Source organism: Euphorbia lathyris, chromosome 5 (genome assembly GCF_963576675.1).
Source record: "Euphorbia lathyris chromosome 5, ddEupLath1.1, whole genome shotgun sequence".
In the NCBI taxonomy this organism is placed as follows: domain Eukaryota; kingdom Viridiplantae; phylum Streptophyta; class Magnoliopsida; order Malpighiales; family Euphorbiaceae; genus Euphorbia; species Euphorbia lathyris.
The window spans coordinates 51,654,085-51,674,672 of NC_088914.1; the positions used below are offsets into that span (position 1 = coordinate 51,654,085).

Below are 20,588 nucleotides of genomic sequence, written 5' to 3' on the forward strand. Positions count from 1 at the left end.
TTACAAAAATAACACGTGGCATTGGTGAGGTCAACAGTCAAGCGTATTTTCTACACGGGTCAATATTTTGACCGAACATAGGGGTGTAAGGGGTTGTATGTGATGTTTTTGGAGAGTTGAGTGAGTTGAGAGGTTGTCACCTAAGTTGAGGGGGTCAGGTGAAAAAAAGTTACAAGTTTAGGGGGTTGGGTGTCTATTAAGCCATAAATGAGAGAATGAAATTCAAATTCAAAATTTCTTCTCAAACTCAAAACTAGGGATGGCAACGGATGGAGTACTCAAGGATAGTGTCAATCTTAAACTTTTACCTATTTATTTTTTAATTATATGTGCCTATCCAATTACCCTAACGGGTATACTTTTTGCATCTCATGTATGTCGCATTTAATTCGCGGGTACCCACGATTACACTTACCCATTAATAATCAATACATAAAACAAAAATATTTACAAATTTAATAAAGTATAAAATTAATAAATCATCAATCTAAAAATTGAACAAATTGAAATTTAATCAATAAGAATAAAGTATGTTAATTGTATCACTTAATGGTTGAAGAACAAAAAGTTGAGGTTTGAATTCCACATCTTACATCTAAAAAACAATAATATTTTTTAATATATAAAATATTTATTTCAGATAATGGATACATTGAAGATATTCTCATACCCGCCACATACCCTTTTATACATGATAACAATAATCCCATTAAAGTTGGTAGTGTATGGTATTTATCGGTTGTCATCTCTACTTAAACACTATGTGGGAGTATTATAGTTGAGTCGAAAATCAAATAACAATAGTATCAACCTTTTTTACTATTTTGCGTGTATTGTCATAAGGTGAATGAGGTAATAATCAATGTTTTGGATAAAATTCCTTGATTCTCATTGACATTAAAGTCTAAATATTTACATTCTTATATTCTTCCTAGGTGTGCTCTCCAAGCAACATTAAGACACATGGCTTAATATCCACCTTTGATACTAGGGCTTATAATCAATGGTGGTGATTTAAAGAGGATATGATTAAGTGTGTGATGGTGCACCATTGTCTTCCTACACATCTTCTAGAACCTGCCGGATTAGTGTTAAGACAAAGTTGCCCCTAGCTATTGTGAAAAGACCCATTTGCCCTTGGAAGCCCAAAGGATTTGTCCGACAAATAAAAGCTTCTGAAGACTTGGACTTTGTACTTTGGCTTTTGATCTTCGACTCTTCGTTTTCTCTCTGAACCAAAAACTTCTCTGTTTTCTGGGTAAAGGTTTGAAGGATTTTGCATGGCCTTTGGTGACAATCTTGTTACCCTTCCTCAAACTAGGCTTGGTAAATATTTAACACGCCAAGTTTGCTAACCAAGAATCGAAGCTAGGGGGAATGTTGAGCCTTGGTGAAGAGGTCGGCGAGTTGCATGGCGGAGGAGATAGGCATGAGGCGGACGAGACCTGTTTGAACCCTTTCTCTCACGATGTTGCAGTCTATATCGATGTGTTTGGTTCTCTCGTGGAAAACGGGATTTTGGGCGATGTGCATGGCGGAGACATTATCACAGAACAGAAGTGCCGCCGATTTGGGGAAAACCGCTAGATCCCGTAGGAGGGTGGTGAGCCAGTGCAACTCGCAGGATGTGGACGCCATGGCCCTATATTCGGCTTCAGAGGAGGACCGAGAAACGGTGTTCTATTTCTTGGATCTCCAGGATACGATGGAAGAGCCTAAAAAAGTCACATACCCAGTGATGGATTTTCGAGTCTCTGTGCAAGAGCCCCAGTCAGAATCGCAAAAAGCTTGGAGGCGGAGGTCATTTGTCGCCGGGAAAAATAGGCCAAGGCCGATGGTCCCTTTAAGGTAACGGAGCACTCTTTGAACTTTTTGTTCGTCTTCTGTTGTGGGTGCGTTTAGATGTTGAGATAGTTGGTTAACTATGTACGAAAGGTCGGGTCTTGTGTGGGTTAGGTAGAGTAATTTGCCTATGATTTGTCTGTAGGCTGTGATGTTTGTCAAGGGGGTACTTTGCATGTGGGGTTTTTGGTTTGGTAATGCTGGTGTGTGTGCTGGTTTACAGTCAAGTAACCCGTTGTCTTGCAAGAGCTCTAATACATATTTTCTTTGTGACATATGCATGCCTGTGGAGCTCCTAGCGAATTCAAATCCGAGGAAATAATGGAGTGGTCCAAGATCCTTGATTCTGAAGGCGCGATGAAGATGATCCTTTGCGAGGCTGATAGAGGAGTCGTCATTTCCTGCCAATATCACGTCATCCACATAGATGAGCAAGATAGTTATTGAGTTTTGTACCTTCTTAGTGAAAAGTGAATGATCTGCATTTGACTGAATGAATCCCATGGCTTTGACCGTAGCTGTGAGTTTCATGTTCCATTGTCGTCCCGCTTGACGCAAGCCATAAAGTGACTTGTGCAATCGGCAAACTGGACGAGGTGCGGCGCTGGTGATCCCCGGTGGAAGTGTCATATAGACTTCCTCACACAATTCTCCATGCAGGTAAGCGTTATTTATGTCAAGTTGGTGAATGCTCCATTTTCTGGCAACGGCCACTGTCAATAACGTTCTAATTGTGGTGAATTTGGCTACAGGTGCGAAGGTAGCGATGAAATCGACCCCTTCTTTTTGTGTATAGCCTTTGGCTACCAGACGCGCCTTGAACTGTGCTATGCTCCCATCGGCTTTGTGCTTCAACTTGTAGACCCAGCGGCATCCGATAGGCTTTTTGCCTACAGGTAAGGAGACTATCTCCCACGTGTTGTTTGATTCGAGGGCTGCAAGCTCTTCGTTCATGGCCTATTGCCAATTTGTATCTAACATGGCTTGTTTGTATGTTGTAGGTTCTTTATGGAAAGTGACATTGATGGCGAAGGTCCGTTTGTTGGATGACAGCTTATGATATGAGAGGTGTTTGGAGAGTTGATGTGGTGATCTTGTGAAAGCAGGCAAGGGGTGCCCTTTGTCAAGGCTACATGGTAGTCTTTTAGGTAAGTTGGTGCTCTCCTTGCTCGGATGGGTCTAGCATGTACTTGTGCTTGATGTGGCGGTTCTGTTGGAATATTTTCTGTTGTGGTGATGTCCGTTGTGTTGTTAGTGTCTTGGGGCCTGGTTCTGTGTCGTCATCATCGTCATTGTCTGGTATGATTGCATGAGTTTGTTCTTGGTCTGCAATATGATGCACATTGGTGTCTGAGGATTGGCTTTTGTCTGTAAGTGGAAAATGTTCTTCAAAAAACTTTACATGCCTGGAAAAGAAAATACTGTTAGTTGCTAAATTTAACAGTTTGTATCCTTTCGTGCCGGCCCTGTGTCCTAGGAACACACATCGTATAGCTCTGTCGGTGAACTTGCTCTTGTGTCTGTCAAGGGTCGAGGCATATGCCAAGCACCCGAAAACCCTAAGGTCATTGATGTTGTACTTTTCTTTGTGCAGACGCTCATATGGTGTCTTTTGTTGTATGGGGGTAGATGGTAATCTATTGATAAGAAATATCGCATGACTGACTACCTCAGACCAAAAGGTTTTGGGCATGCCACTTTGTAACATGAGTGCCCTGGTTGTATTCATAATATCCTGGTGCTTTCTCTCTACACGGCCATTTTGTTGGGGTGTTTCGGTGCATGATGTTTGATGTGTGATACCTTGTTCATCGTAAAAAATTACGCATTATGAATTCAGGTCCATTATCAGACCTTATCACCTTGACCTTCTTGTTGAATTGTCTGTTAACATAGTTGCAAAAGGCCTGTAATGCCTGTCTTACTTCCCCTTTGTCATGCATCAATGATACCCAGGTATACCTATTGTAGTCATCCAAAATTGTTAGGAAATAACGCTTACTTGTATGTGATTCCCAAACCGACCCCCATATATCAACATGAACTAGGTCAAATGTTTGTTTTGCAATGCCGTTACTTAAAATGAAAGGCAATTTCTTTTGTTTAGCTCTTTGACAAACATCACATGGCATTTCTTTGAAAGACTTAAAGTCATTACATGGTATTCCTAAGGCTCTTAGCCTCTCATAGGAAGGATGGCCTAGGCAAGAATGCCATACATTTGCCTTAATTGAACATGAAACAGCATAACAACTTTTGACTACATTTTGTTGTGGATCCTCTAAGAAATATAGTCCTCCTCGTTGCCTAGCCCAACCAATCGTCATCCAGCTCTTGGTATCCTGTATCATACATGTTGACCCAGTTATGATGATGCACATGTCATTTGACTCTAAAAGCTTGCTTGTTGAGATTAGGTTGTAATTGAATTTTGGTATGCATAATACATCCCTCAAGGTGAGTCCTTGACCTAATGACACTATGCCTATGTGTTCTGCTTTAACCTTCTCCCCATTTGGTAAGTTGACCCAACAATGTTCTATTTTTGTGTATGGGCTATAATACCCAACATCGCATACAATATGATCAGTGGCTCCGGTGTCAATGATCCAATGAGACATGGCATACTTATCAGGGGAAGTTTTAGAAGCATTACCAGAGTAGTTGTCCTTGTGGAAGGCGTTCACGCTGCTTGTGGTAGCTTGAACGCCTTGTGCTTTCTGAGGTAAAAAGGCCACCAGTTTCTGATATTGTTCTTTAGTGAGGCTGAAAGGTTCTTTCTGATTGATGTTATCGTCCTCCCCTGAGTCTGACCCTTCCTTGGTATGGTTTGTTGCAGAGTTGGCTTTGGCTTGCGGCGCTCTGAAACCGTTTCCTCCCTTTGCTCTGTTCCCATAGCTCGGTGGATATCCGTGCTTTTTGAAGCATATGTCTTCTGTGTGGCCCGTGTTGCCGCAATAAGTACATAAGGACGAGTTGCGGCTGTTTCCTTTCCGGTTGTTTGGTTTGTTTCGGTAGGTGCCCTGCCTATTTTGTTGATCAGTGAATCCAGCGAAAGAGGCGTTCTCATTTCCTTCGTTGTTTCTTGCAGGTGTGAGGCCAATATGCCTTTCGTGTTGAGTGGCTAGGGCATAGGCCTTGTTGAGAGAGGGTAGAGGCTCAATGAGTAAGATCTGCGAACAGATGGTGGAATATGCCTCGCTTAAACCTTAAAGAAAGGTGATAACTTGGTCAGCTTCTTGTTGATCACGCAATGTTTTGAAGGCGCCACAAGAGCAAGCTGGTCTGCACGAACACTGTGGCATGGGACTGAGGTTGGTAAGTTTGTCGTAAAGTATTTTAAGATCCGTGTAGTATTCAGTTACCGTTCTCGTTCCTTGTTTTAACCCGTGTATCTCCCTACGCAGCTCCAATATCCTCAAGGAATCGACTTGGGCAAACCGTTCCCTCAGATCTACCCATACTTGGTCAGCTTTGTCGAGCAACATGATGCTCCTTGCTAGCGAAGGAGACAAGGCATGATGTATCCAGGACATCACCATGTTATTGCAGCGTTCCCACTGGCTATACATGGTGTCCGTTGTGCTTGGTGCCGCGATAGTGCCATCTACAAAGGCGTACTTATTCTTCGACATCAAGGCTACCTTCACGGCTCGAGACCATTGGTGGTAATTTGGTCCAATCAAGACTTGCGATACGAGTGCCAACGCCGGCGTCTCCGTCTGTGGCAGGTGGTAAGGGCTACTCGTGTTAATGATAGGAGGATTAGCCATATTCCTTTGATTGGAGTTTTTAACAGAGTGGATTTGTTTTCTCTGATACCATCATAAGGTGAATGAGGTAATAATCAATGTTTTGGATAAAATTCCTTGATTCTCATTGACATTAAAGTCTAAATATTTACATTCTTATATTCTTCCTAGGTGTGCTCTCCAAGCAACATTAAGACACATGGCTTAATATCCACCTTTGATACTAGGGCTTACAATCAATGGTGGTGATTTAAAGAGGATATGATTAAGTGTGTGATGGTGCACCATTGTCTTCCTACACATCTTCTAGAACCTGCCGAATTAGTGTTAAGACAAAGTTGCCCCTGGCTATTGTGAAAAGACCCATTTGCCCTTGGAAGCCCAAAGGATTTGTCCGACAAATAAAAGCTTCTGAAGACTTGGACTTTGTACTTTGGCTTTTGATCTTCGACTCTTCGTTTTCTCTCTGAACCAAAAACTTCTCTGTTTTCTGGGTAAATGTTTGAAGGATTTTGCATGGCCTTTGGTGACGATCTTGTTATATTGTGTCAAAATTATTGGTGCAATGTTGCGCCAATTATCACGGTCCTTAGAACAATTTTATATGTATATCCGCATTTAATTTTTGGAATATACCCATAATAATATTAATCAAAATTCCAAGTTAAAAGTTGAAATTGAATAGAGAAAAGCGAGAAGTAAAATTGACATAAATTATCTTATATTAATAATGTAATTTTAGCTTTTTTCCGTGATAAATCGAGAAAGTATATGAATTAGGATGTGATGATGAATATCTTTAATTATCCCTATAATTAAGGTTAATAAAATGATAAATGCAAGGATGAAGCATATGATAAAGATGGGAAGTGGAATTAATGATAAACTAAGTTTATTGGGTGTTGAGGTGCAATTACATTAAAATAATAATTCAAAAAATGATGTCGATATATATCTTTGTAATCTTACAAAATGAAAATAAAAAAAGGTTATTCTTAGAGAGCACGCTGTAAATTAGTAATCAATTATGATGATTTGGTGCATGTGGAGTGGAGTAAAGCATCATTTATGTTTTACATTTATCTACCCTAGTATTTCATTATTTGTTGAGTAATGTAATCAATTCCTATTTTCTTTTTCATGTGAAAGAAAGAAAATACAATACAATGAATTGATCTTAAGTTAATAATACATGATAATCATATGAAATTATGCCATCAAATAATACATTTCTCATTACAAAAATTAAATACAAAATCCTTTTAAAAATTAAAGACAAATAATAATAATAACAATAATAATTAGCCCAAACTTGAAGCTCAAGCTTCCAGGTAGAGGTTATGCTTACTTTGTAATCTGGGAATGCGGAACAGTGATCTGGATCTTCGTCGGGAAGGTCTAGTTTCTTCGGGGATCGGCTCTGTGCGGGGAACGGTCCCTGCGGATACTCCGAAGATTAAGACAGTTAGTGGTTCAAGAGAGTATGGTAATCAAATGTGAGTGAGGTGGGAAATTAGTTACCCGATCTCTTCTTCTTCCTTCATTGGCATATTTATAGCGGATTGACTTGGGCCTGTGGGCCTCCTGTTGTCCTGGCCCATTCGCTGGTCGGGCATTGTGGGGCCTCTTGGGCCTAAGTGATATTCCGAATCAAGTAGTCCCTCTGGCGAGGTTAGCCGAGTATTGCATGCGAGGAGACGCGGATTTAATAGGATTATTCCCTTCTTAACGAGTGGTGGACGGTTGGATGAAAGATGCTCGATTTCCTCATAGAGACCTTTCAGATTGATGCATGCGCTTGTGGATTTTAGTGCGCAATTTATTGCCCCTTCATTAAATGCTCCTGCACGCGCCGTAAAAAAGACTTTGAATGTCGTGCCTTGCCGGCGCCTCCACTTTTGTTTAGGTATAAAATGCAGGGGGAGGCTCTATTTCTGTCTTATTTCGTCAAATTCTCCTCCCATTACGATTTGGCCGTTTCGCTTTTCCTTTGGAGCCGCTGTTTTTTGTCGACCGTTTCGTCGGTGCTTCGCCGTTTGCTCGCGCTTGCTGGGCACCGGGTATACTGATTTGGCGGCGTTCTTCTGAAGATTCTCCTCGACGCTTGTCGTAACCTTTTCGAGATCAGTCGAAACGCTTATCTCTCCTATTTTTAGTTCTTGTGTCTAGTTTGTTTTCTTTCTGGGGAGGGGGAGTATGTCAGAGGGTTCTTCGCAGGGAGCCCTAAAGCGACTGCCGCCAGTGACACCGGGCGACTTTACACTCCGTGACGTTTCCCGAAAACGATCTGTAAAGCGAAAAAGACGAGTAGGGACGGCGGAGGAGGGCGGTGCTGCCGCTGGAAAGAAAAGGAAAACCGTCATGGTACGCGCGTCGCCCAGCATTGAGCGCCCGCCCGGAAGGCCCGCCGCTGGTGTCCTTGAAGTAGTTGTGGTTGTACCAGAGGGAGTGATTACCGAAGAGCGACCTGTGGCTTCGATCTACGAACAAATGCGGGAAAAGACATGGACAATGTCGCCAGGTGTGACGAGTGTGGACGGTAAACGCTTTGAGGGGAGGCACCGTCCGAAGAGGCCGGAATCCTTTGCGGTGGACGATGCCTATAGTATTATTGTGTCCGCAGACTTGGCCGCTATTTCTGCCGTGTATCGACTAGGGCAGCCTTATGAGTTGGTGGCGCTGGAGGAAGATGATCACGCTCATCACGTGGGTGGGGCAAACGAGCTGGTTGTCTATGAGGAGCACTTGGAGTCGGGGATGCGGCTACCTCTGCTTCCCTTCTTTGTTGAGGTATTAAAAGAGTATGACTTGTGTCCTGGCCAAATTCATCCGAACGGGTGGAGGATGATGGTGGCATTTTATTCTTTGTGTCGGTCGGTCGGATACCGAGCTACTGGGCTGGTGTTTCGCGAGTTCTTTCGACCGAATAAAGGACCCCGCTCTCAACACGTGACCTTCTCTCACCAGAAGTTCAAGGTACTCGGTGGCTTGAAGGATAAGATCCCCGAGTTTAGGCATCGGTACTTTCTAGTGCAGAAACTGGATGGCGACTTTCCGTTCCGCGTGACATGGAATGACGATCCCATGGATTCGGGTAGGTGGCTAAAAATGCGACAAATGTTGCCATCGGATGAGCATCTTATAAAGTACTTAAAGGGGTTGCCGACGGACGAAGAAAGTAAGAAAGATGTCGATGAGCTCGTGGGACATTTTCTGGTCGCTGGATATTATATCTGGAAACAATGGTGAATGGCCCAGCTAGCTGGCTGGTCACAAGCGGATTTTGAAAAATGGAAACGCGGGTATAATTTCTCGGACGGAGAGCTAGCGGAGTTGGAGGCGATAACCGTAAATGTTGCCATCGTAGGTGAGGGGTCTGGGTTGTAAGTTTCATTCCGTAGTTCTAACGTGCTTGGTCCAGGTAATCCTCGTGTTAGCATGGATTTTGATCCGAACGAGTTTGGTGTTGGCCTTGAGACTGCGGAGGAAGCCTTCGCTATTCCATCCGGATCCTTGGCATCGTTCTCTTCGCTTAAAGATGCGAACCAGGTGGTGCAGAGTATGGGGGGCGTGCTGGCCGTGCATGCTGACACTGATGTTACTGGCGACATACCGCAAGGGATGCCTGTTGAAGGGGGTGAGGCCGAAGAAAATGCGGAGGTGACTGCTGCGGAGAAGGAACAAAGCGAGCAGCAAATGCAAGGACCCGTTACCCGGAAACGGAAGAAAGATAAAGGTAAGGCTGTTGTTGGGATTGAGGATGAAAAGGTGCGCGCTGGAGAGGATGCCATTGGAGGGCACGAAGGCTCCAAGCGAGCGTGTACTGATGGTGGAAACGAACTGGAGGCGGGGATGATGGATCAGTTGGGCGATCACCCGGAGATGATGAAAAGAATGGATGCCAAAATTGCTAAGTTACGGGAATATGTGATGGGCTTGTCGGTGCACTCCAATATGGTGACGTCCGACCTTGCGAGGGCGATGGCTCGCGTCGCAAAGGTGTCCGGAGAAGTGATGCGGATGGACGGTGTGTCCAAGATGGACCTTGGTGTGGAGACTCTGTCGGCGCTAGGTGTGGTAAGTTTTTCTGACCTTCTCGCCTAGATTTATTTCTAACAGTTGTCACTACTAGAAAACAGTTGAATTGCGACAGAAATTTCCGTCACTATACACCTGATTCCGTCTAAATCGTCTTATAGACGGAATTTGCGACGGAAATAAATCGTGGTTATATTGATCGTCGCAGATTGCTCTTACGTTTTTCGTGACGAAACTTCATGACGAATAGGTGACGGAATTCCGTCACTAGGTGAGACGGAATTTGAGACAACTAAACGTTAGGACATCGTCACGTAATGTATTGACGTATTTCCGTCACAACATTAGAACGGAACACAAAGATGGAAATAAACTTCAGAATCTTTATTCCGTCACAAATAAATATTCCCAACGGAATATTCGATTGAAATACAAAATGAAATTAGATAAAAAAAATTCCGTCAAATGAAATTAGAGACGGATTTCCGTCGGTATAATAATTTTGTTTTTTTAATATGAAATAATCATTTAAATAAATATTCATTTATAATTTATATAAACATATACTAAATAAGAATATATTTAAATCAATATATATTAATACAAATCCAATATATATAAGATTATAATTACAAAATTAGGCTAATTAATTAGTTTCATACTATTCTAGTAATCTAAAAGGTTTTTAGATCATATACACAATAATTCTCCAAAAAGTGCACTATGCATACCCAAAAAAAAAAAAACATTTCATGGCACCCCCTCAAAACGCTTCGACACAGATGCCTATGTTCCATACTAGCTGATATATTCAACAACACGCATAGCATCCCTTGAAATCAGATCGAAGACCTAAAAAGAAAAGGAATAAATAAGTTAGAAGCTATGAAAATATATGTTATAAAGTCGAATTATTGCCCAAACTAAGGATAATACACAGGAAAATACACAAAGGGAGAAAATAATAAACACTAGAATCTAGTTCAGGAACTTAAAGATTGCTAATTGCCTACGCTTTCAATAAAAGAAGACATATACCAATGAGAATGGTACGAATATGCAGATACCAAACTATGTTATATGAGAAGGATTGGAAGAAAAAAAACATTGACAGAATTAAAATGGCTATAACTTTCAAGACCAATTACAGAGAGCACAAGAAAAGGTAAGAAGTTTTGAAGGAAGTGGGACAGCAGTTGGGACTACAGATGAAGTCCCCTTATCAATTGTTTTGTTGAAAAAGTGTAATTATTTTTTCAATTCAAAATTAATATTACCTCGAAGAGAGGAGTGGAGAAATAGGAGCCCGGGTATGAGCAAGCTGTAGTGTCAAGCCTGTCACCGTTGTTTGTCTGTCCCATAAATGAACAAGAAAGAAGATGAATGAAAAAAGTAGAACACGCAAAGAAAACATGCAATCAAAACAAAGCAAAAAGAAGCTTCAATCATACTTCTTTACAAAACATAATATGATTGTGATGGTGAGATAATACAATATAGATAAACATCACCTAATGGTGAGATAATATAATATAGATAAACATAATATTATCTTATCAAGGGACACCTAGGCAATGAAACAAAGATATATACACGATAACCTCAATAATGCATGAGCATGATCATGATATAGTATCAATTCCCATTTGATTTTGAATGTAAAAAATAGAGTTATCCACCGATTCTACATTTTACAATTTCACTAGCCACATTCACCCCCTGATTCCCTGAGGGACCTTTTTATCCCTTCTCTCTTTCTTAAATTCTTATACTAATCCACCATATATATAATATTAAAATATCTTCATGTTTCTGCACATGACCCTCTTAAGGCTGAATATAACATTCAAGAAAGTTATAAATAACTAACTATTACGCTCAACAAGAGAATACGCACAGCAAGTAGATTAAGCATAAAAGGTGCAACACATATCGAGAGATGCAAACCTATGGCCAATTGCATGTGGCATCATGGACTCAAATTATCTTCAAAGGAAAACTATCTTGGGCCAAGTGAAATAAAATTGAAATTCCCTTTTCCATATTTCCTAAAAGTTATCCTAGAGGTAACTGAACAAATCTGAACATGGAAGAGAATTATGGAAACAACATGACAATAATCTAAAGTGGTAGAAAATAAAACAACACCTTAGAATTATGGAAACAATCTAGTCATACTTCATTCGAAAAAACCCAGTCTAATTAGGCATGTTCAATGAAAATTTCAATTCAATCCAATGCAATTTTCATTTTTTCAGCTCCACAGAATACTATGATATCAAACGAAACCAACAAAACTTGGTATACTAAATGACAAACATAGCTATTCAGGCAAGGGAACATTACCTTATCCTTAATATCACCAACATGGAGTACAAGGCCCCTCAAAGTCATCTCTCTAATCATTGATTTATCTGCTCTTACTCTTCTTTGATTGAACAATGAAACAAGAGTTGTTACAAGTGCCAGGTCAGGAGAAGGTCCATCCTTGGGTATAACCCCAACAAGGGAAGGTATATAAACATCATGGCCCTCAAGGAGACTGATCTCCTGAGCAGCTACCAACTTAAGATTTGTTGCTCTAGACTATACCTGTGGATTTCAGAAACTAGTTTCAGACTTACTTTTCCAAGAGCAAAAAATGGTGTGCTTTGAGCAATGAAATCTTACTTGTTGAATCGATTACCCTTGTCATCAAGCATATTCAAGGTGCGACTGCAATTTTTGGTTCTAGTTCTGGTTCTGAATGTAAGCTATCAGAGTCGGTAAGTAAAGGGATTTTCTGGAATTCATTTCTAAGCTGACCACATCCATGACTCGTGTTTGACATATGCCCATAGTTGTTATACGAGATTCCAGGGCATCTGTAAATGCTTGTACCTAACAAAAGGCAGAGTGATTAGTCAAAGTAAAGGCATGAATTTGATAGCCTCGTCAATTTTTATGCAAGCAATTAAAAGAAAACATAGTCGTACCGCCTTTTTTGATGACCTGCGATAATCAGAGCCCTCAATTGGATTAAAAGGGATCAAATTTCAAATGAGAGCCACGTCCCCACTCATGGAGTATGTCAACAAGTTCGATAGCATGCTCTCTTCTACCATTCACCTCAGCTGCAGAGGCAAGAACATCTTTGACATTAACATTACGTTTTAAATCCTCGAGTATAGAATGGGGATCGGGGAGAAAATTTTATTGAAATGTAACAATTGTACCTAAAAGGAGTGAATGATACAAAGATAATTATTGTTTTCTTGAAAGTGAGTTCTTAATATAAATGTGTAGCTTTCAATCGAACCCAAAATTTGAATCAAATGCTTAATTCATTTAGTAGAAGGATTAGTACAAAACTTTTTGTAATCAGTATTTTGGGTAATAATTTACAACTGAAAAAACTCAGGGGCTAAGGATACCTTGTAGAACTGAAGAGTCAAGACTTAAAGAACAAATCAATTCAATTCGTATGCATAGAGGACAGCAAAATGAATAGTAAGATATCCAACATCACAATTTCAGCCAACAAATATTGCTCAAGAAAACCTACATGAGTAAAAGCTAATGTTTTGCTACTATATGATGAAAGATTATCCCCAACTAAATTTATTAAGCACACAGAGACACGACTAAGTAGCTAAATTATAGGTTGAAAATTTGAAAGGAGTTCATCAACAGCATAAGAAGACATGGATTCAATGTATAATCACCACAAGTGATACTTCCCAAAAGTAACTGAACAAACGTGAACATGGAAGAGAACGAAACTCACTAAGAAAAACAAACAGGAAAAAATACTCTAAAATTATTGACCACATGAATCAGTAAATTAGCAAGAACGAAAGAAGTAAAATAAATAAAGAATTGGAAAATGGAGCAAATAGAATCGGACACGCAAAAAATGGAATCGTCAGTCTCAAACCCCCAACGAAAATGGAGATAATGGAACCGGGAAAAATGGAGAAAGTAAAGGAAAGAGAGAGTAAGAAACTCACCGGAGAGGAAGAGTGTGGAGTCGGAGGCGTGAGAACACACAGAGGCGGCGTGGAAGCTAGGGTTGGTTTGAGAGGAAAATAGAGAAAACGAGAAAGAAAGAGAGCAACACAGATGAGAGAGGCGCGGAGGTGTTATGTATATCGTTTATATCCCGTCTTTCTTCTAAACGACGTGGTTTCGGTGATTGTGTTTGGAAAAACACCAAAAAATGGAGGTTAAATATGTAAATAACTGGATTGAAATTCAATTCAAATTGGTCCACAGGTACATAATTTTTTTAAAAGATTTATAGTATAGATGTTAACATATTAGAATTATTATATTTATATAGTTATTTTAGGGATAATGTGCAAAAAATACCCTAACATTATCATCTAGGAGCAATTTTACTTCTAACGTCTAAAATGGTGCAATTGTACCCTTAAAGTTGGCACCCAAGAGTAATTTTGTCTCTAACATTGACAAGTTTTAGGTCAATTGGAGAAATTATTTATCAAATTGTCTTCTCGGTCATCAATTTTGTCATCTACACTTCATATGCGTCATTTTATTACTTATTAGTAACAGATCACAAACATATGACCAAACGCGAACTTTTTTAGGAAAAAAATTATAAATATATACTGTATTTTGTACGAGTATAACAAAAAAAAATGCAAATATTTCACCGAATTTAAAATATTAATCTTAAATTCTATTATTCAATAACAAAAAATATGTAATATTTTTTTAAGAATCAATTTACGTGCAATTGGTATAGAATAATGAACACAAAATATCTCTGTTTTATAATAATGTCTAAAATTGACCCAACTTATTAAAGTTAGGGGTAAAATTGCATCATTTTAGACATTAGGGGGTATGTTTGCACCTTATCCCTTTATTTTATGAAACCCTAAACATATATATTTGGTTTTATTTAATATTTTAAATAAAGTAAAATTATAAAATTATTTTCCGTTGTGACGGAATGAATAAAAGCGTCACAAAAAACGTCAATATATTAAGACGGAATAATTTCCGTCTCTAATTCCGTTAAGCATTACAGTGGGAATTCTCCCGCTAGTTAATTTTGACGGAAAATTTTATTTCGTCACAAATTTCCGTCTCGAGCTTGACGGAATTTTTAGTGACGGAATTCCGTGAGAAATTTGAGACGGAAATAATTCCGTCACAGCATACCGTCACAGTTTAACAGTTTTCTAGTAGTGTGTGTTCTGAATTGCCCAAATTTTGTGTAGGCCATTCAAAATGCTAACAAGGTGTTTGACATGTGCGTGAACGACGAAAACCTCTTCCGCGACATGGAGCAAGGTCTGCGTAACGCGGTGAAGGATCTGGAGACGGCGAATGGAAAAGTAGTCAATGCTGGGGAGCTGTTGGGGCGCCGAGAGGGAGAGATTGATGTGCTGACCGAGAAGCTAAAAGTGGAGACAGGGTACCGACTGGAGCAGTCGAGAAAGTTGGCACGCGCAGTCGAGGAACTTCGTTTCTACAAAGTTTTGTTTAGGGCGGCCACACTATGAATTCACCGAGTGAAGGAGCAGGTGGATGAGAGGGCGAGGCGAGCAACTGTGTTATCTGCTGAGAATGAAAAGCTTGGGCAGGATCTTGAGGCAGCTCGGAAGGAGGCCAGGGAGTTGCGGGCCCTTGCGGGAGATCGCGAGGAGAAATTGATCAAGGTAGACCGGATGATGATTATCACTGCTGCCTATGCTGCTGGGCGTGAAATTCCTCCGGAGGTCATCTTCTCTCCGAATGTCTATGACAAGGCTGCCCAAGCGAAGGCCGTAGAGTTCTGTGGTCGCTTTAAAAAGAAGTAGTTGGAGATGGAGGCATCTTCCTCCACATGATGCCTTGTTTTTCAAATATGTAATAATGTTATTGTACGGTTTATATCTTGAAGGATCTTTTGGCAGTTTTATTTTGATCATTATCTTGCACTTTTGATTTGATTTGAGACTTCATGATGTGTTTGTCAAGTCTTTTCCATTCTCACTATAAATATGAGTCGGTTTTTTGCTTATGCTTCTCGTTCAAAACTTCGTTCTTGCTTTTAGTACTCGTATCCTCCGCTATTTGCTTGCACCTATCTTTGTGATGTCGCCTCGGGATGTGGTGGATGTTAAGCCCAAAATATACCTAAAATATCATCGTTAATTACATCAATATTGCTACGAATTTATGCTATTTATAACTGTTTAGAAAGCTTTTACTCTCGAATATGTTTCTTTCTTGTAAGCTACCTAAATATTTGGTAAAATCCAAATAGGAACGAAAAGAGCTTAAAAACAGAAGAAAAACCTTACAAAAGGAGTCAAAAACGACAAAGATCAATTACACCAAAACGAGGACAAAGACGAAGTCAGAAACAGAGAAAAATGCAAATTCTCGGTAGAGAATTTGGGGCCACGACCGAGAATCCCAAATTCTCGGTCGCGACACGCGTCGCCAGTCACCTTCCCCCTTTCGTCCGAAGGCTGAAAAATCAATTCCCCATTCTCGGTAGAGAATTAAATATTCTCGGTAAGAGCAGAAATTCTGCCAAGCACAATAAACACATGTTTAAATTCTAAGAAACGCGTTCGTTCGGGTGGATAAAGACGTCCTTTCACAATGGATACGACTCTCCACAACGGACACGACACTTCAATCACGACTCTTCAACATCTATAAATAAAGTATTGATTTGAGAGTTGAAAGGATAATGAGAGAGTTAGAAGAGAAGATTAGTGCAAAGTTTATGCAGAAACTCTGACTCAGAAATGAGTCAGAGATTAGAATTTCATTTCTGTTCAAAGCAATATGATGTACACACATTGTTTATTCAATAATAACAAGTTTAGTAGCGTTTAGACATTGTTCCAGTTTAGTTTTCATTTTGGTAGTAGACCGACCCAGTCTCTATTACGAAGATTCAACGAGAAGATTGAGTAAAGGATCCACCCCTGAGCCTGACAAACTCTAACGAAACCCAAGGAAAGGATTGACAACCCGTTCACTTGCAAGTCGTCGAATGTTTCCATGCTCCATGTTCTCTGTAAACTTGTATCAATTTATATTTCATCTAATAAAGTCCGTTCTATTCGATAGATTTTTATGCAGCACTTATGGTAACCAATCCACTAAAGTGACTGCTGGTGTTTTCATTAAAACGTATTTAATTCAAAATCTTTACAAGGAAACTTTGTTGAACACTTAAGCAAATTATTATCTCGAAAGAGTTTTAATTTGATTAAGGGCAACTATCCCGAAAGGGTTTTGTCATGTTCAAAGCCAATTAATTAGAGGTTCCGTCATTTATTTCATCTTTATAATTCGTACAAAGTTTAAAGTTGTTTTCTTTGCTTAATGCAAACAAATACATCTGTTTACTTTTCTAAAAAGTACTAAAAGTTCCTATCTTGCAAATTCATTCTTAAATCAGAATATTTTCTAACATTTTCATAATCTAATCTAATTCTCATTCTAGCAATTTCAAAACCGAAACCGATTAAACGATTTTTCCATATTATAAACCTTAAAGTAAATTTAACCGATTGTAAATAAGTTTTGTTAAAAAACGTTCCCTGTGGGATCGATATCTTTTATTACTACAAGCGTATACCGTGCACTTGCGGAAATCGCTCAACAAGTTTTTGGCGCCGTTGCCGGGGAACGCCAAATTTTTAACAAAAATTTATATTTTTCGTGTTTTATTTCGAACCTTGGTTTATAATATATTTATTTATTTATTTATTTTATAGTTTTATTTTATTTATTAAGGATGGTCACTAGGACTAAATCCTCGTTGTTATTTAACGTTTGCAATTAGATGTTTGCAGATAAAAAAAATTCAAGTTTTTTCACAGATAACCTGGAGATTTGATTATCAATGAAATTCACAGAAGGAGTCTATAGAAAAGAAATTAAGCATGCAGATACATCCGAAGGGAAAGCAAAATTTTTGAAGCAACATGTCAGACGTGACATATAATTTTTTCCAGAAAATTTACCTTTTCCCAAACACCTTTACCTCTTTTCTATACACTTAATCCTTCACCAAAACATCATATCTCTTTGTTAAGAAGATATCAATTCCTACACTAAACCCAAATAATTTCCTTTTTATCATTTCCTTAAACACCTACCTATATCTCTCTTAGAAACAGCCGATCAACTCTTCTTAGACAGATGAGCAAGTAGGATGAAATTACCTTATCCGCGAGGAAGGAATTGTATACTTTTAATATAGTTTTGAAAGTTTCGGTTCATGTGCGTAGTTTTTGTTCGTGGCCAGAACTAGAAGTTCGGGCATTTAACCGAAATCACTAGATCCTTAAATTGAGAAAACGCTAAAAAAGAAAGCGCTTTAAAAAATGTTAAAAAAAAAATACAATAATAATTTAAAGTTGGGGGTATAGTTCTACTTTTTTTATTCCCACTTGAAATTATTTCCAAGTAAGTTAAAATGGACAAGTCCATATTTAGTTGATAAAAATATTTTGAATAAGAATGAGCTCAAATTCAAGCAATTGAATTTGCGAACAAGTTCTTTGAAAATTAATTCGCTTAGTTTTTACATTTAGATTTTCGTACTTCTTATCTCTTGTTCATAATTTTTATGTTTATTTGTTTTTAGTCTAATTTATTTTTATTTCATAAGTTTGATTTGTGTATAAACAAGTTTTATCAAAAAAAAAAAATTCTTTAAAGTCATGTTTCTACATGTTTTGCAAAAAAAAAAAAATTTCCTGAACTTACTGAGAATGTGAATTCTCAGTTGAGAATCTTACTTTCTCTGCCTTGAAAATTTCTGAACTTACTGAGAATATGAATTCTCAGTAGAGAATTCAGGATTTCCAAGGAAATGAAGAGAGAAAAAAATTTTTGAACTTACCGAGAATTTCAATTCTCGGTAACTTCAGCGAAACCAAAAAAAAAAAAAATCGCGACAGCGGATCGCCATTCCCGGTCGCGACACGGGTGTATATCAGACCTGTATCTCTTCTTTCTTCTTCAGTTCATGCACCATTGTTGCAAGTTTTGAAAAATTAAGTCTCTTCATGATCAAATGGTGTGAATTTGTACTTTTTTCGCCACCAACAGACACTTTAATTCATCCTTGTTAATATATATCTGCAAGCACATAATAGAGTTCTATTGTAATTAATATACTTCACTCTTATCATCATCTTTAGGGTTTTACAATTAGAGTAAGTCTAGGTCTCTTCCTGTATAAATTGATAACGCTCCTCTCTAGAGAAATACAGTACTCAATTACAATCAGTATTTCAATGAGAAATACAGTACTCAATTACAATCAGTATTTCATTATAATAATCCTAACATCTTATAAAATAATTGACAAAGATCAGATTTATGTTACTTACATTTTCTATTCATCTCTATCAGACATAATCTGATTTCTTCTCAGTTATCAAACCTTTAAAACACAAAATTATAGAAAGTTTTTCTTCCATTAAAAAGCATGATTTCCAAGCATAAATCTTCCATGAAGATTACTGCTGCACGCAGTAAGCGTCCTGATATATCAGAATGCTACAGTGCACCATTTCCCATTTACACACATAATGAAGAACGAAGATATAATAAAACTGTTTGTTGTGTATAGTTTGCAAATAGATTTATTTTCATTTTTATATGTATGTTCTTTGTGTTCTTATGTACATGTGTTCTTTTAATTTTAATAGAAGTCTCAAGTTTGATTCTTTGATTCTTTTTGTTTAAATATACGTTAACCATACATGTTATACGGATACATCTAAATCTAAATTTAAATGAAATAGTTTAACTTTTAATCTGAATCCATGTTTAAATGAAATAGTATAACTTTTCCAATGACTCTGTAATTATTTTGAATCTGTATCCATTTCAGAAATGTTTCTGAACATCTGACTTTCCATATATATTACACGCTCATAAATTGTAAATCATTAATAACTATTTCATGAACATTCATTTTATATGATAATTCTAAGTTTTGTTCTGTATATATGTTTTTCAATTTTGATAACATATCAACTTTGATTCTTTGGTTCTTTTTTTATTCGTATGTGTTAACTATGCAAATTATTTGAATGAATTTGTATATATGTTCATATGGAACAGTATCACCTTCAGCATGAATTTGTCTATAATGTTAAAATGAATCTGTATGTCATTTCATTATTCTGCATAAGTTTCAATGTTTCAGATTTAATATAAATCAGTGATTAATAATTTGATTTGTTTAATTTTCATTTGTTTTTGTATAAAGGTTTGTTTTTAATTTTTCTAGTACATATGTTCTTGTTCATTTATGTACATATGTGTTATGCAATAAAAATTTGTTTCATTTTCATACTTTAATCTTATATTCTGGTTTATGTCTGTTACAATTTATAAACTATTGGCAAATGAATCTGTTCATGTATATCTTCAAAGTTAATAAGTTATAATCATTATTAACTATACTAAATTTTCATTTTCATGCAACCAGTGAGTTTAATTTTAATTATGAAATCATGAACTTATATCATGTTGATTATTATATCAGTATGAATTTCTTAAAATAAAACATACAATTTTTCATATGAATCTGTATCAATTAGAATAAGGTTAATGTTTAAGGTTAAATGTTTCTTTATTTGAATGCTTATTTAATTTAAATAAAGATCATGTTTAAGGTTTAAGCATGAATAAATACCTACATGAACTTATGATCATTATCTTTTGGATGATTAATTTACCTTATGTGACTTAATGCACATTGATTCTACATTAACTCTAATTAGGAATTTAAGGTTTCATTCCTAAAAATTTAATAAGGATAAACCCTTTGGTTTTCCTTGCATTTAATGTTTTTCAATTAAGTTCTTAAGTGCAGGTACAGCTTATATTAAGTTCAGGAGACAATTAATCAATTAAATCACACAAACCTAGTCAAAATGCACCTAAACAGACGTCTATGACCAATTCTCGGCC

General features: G+C 37.8%; 1 long non-coding RNA gene across 1 annotated transcript; it reads right to left on the reverse strand.

Annotated features, from left to right (window-relative positions):
* Positions 1–10,211: 10,211 nt before the first annotated feature.
* Positions 10,212–13,765, reverse strand: LOC136228545 (uncharacterized). The gene is made up of 6 exons (XR_010688730.1): positions 13,622–13,765; positions 12,608–12,745; positions 12,303–12,512; positions 11,979–12,224; positions 10,910–10,984; positions 10,212–10,484 (listed from the first exon to the last, which is right to left on the reverse strand). It is a non-coding gene; the product is annotated as an uncharacterized lncRNA (long non-coding RNA).
* Between the last annotated feature and the right edge of the window lie 6,823 nt (positions 13,766–20,588).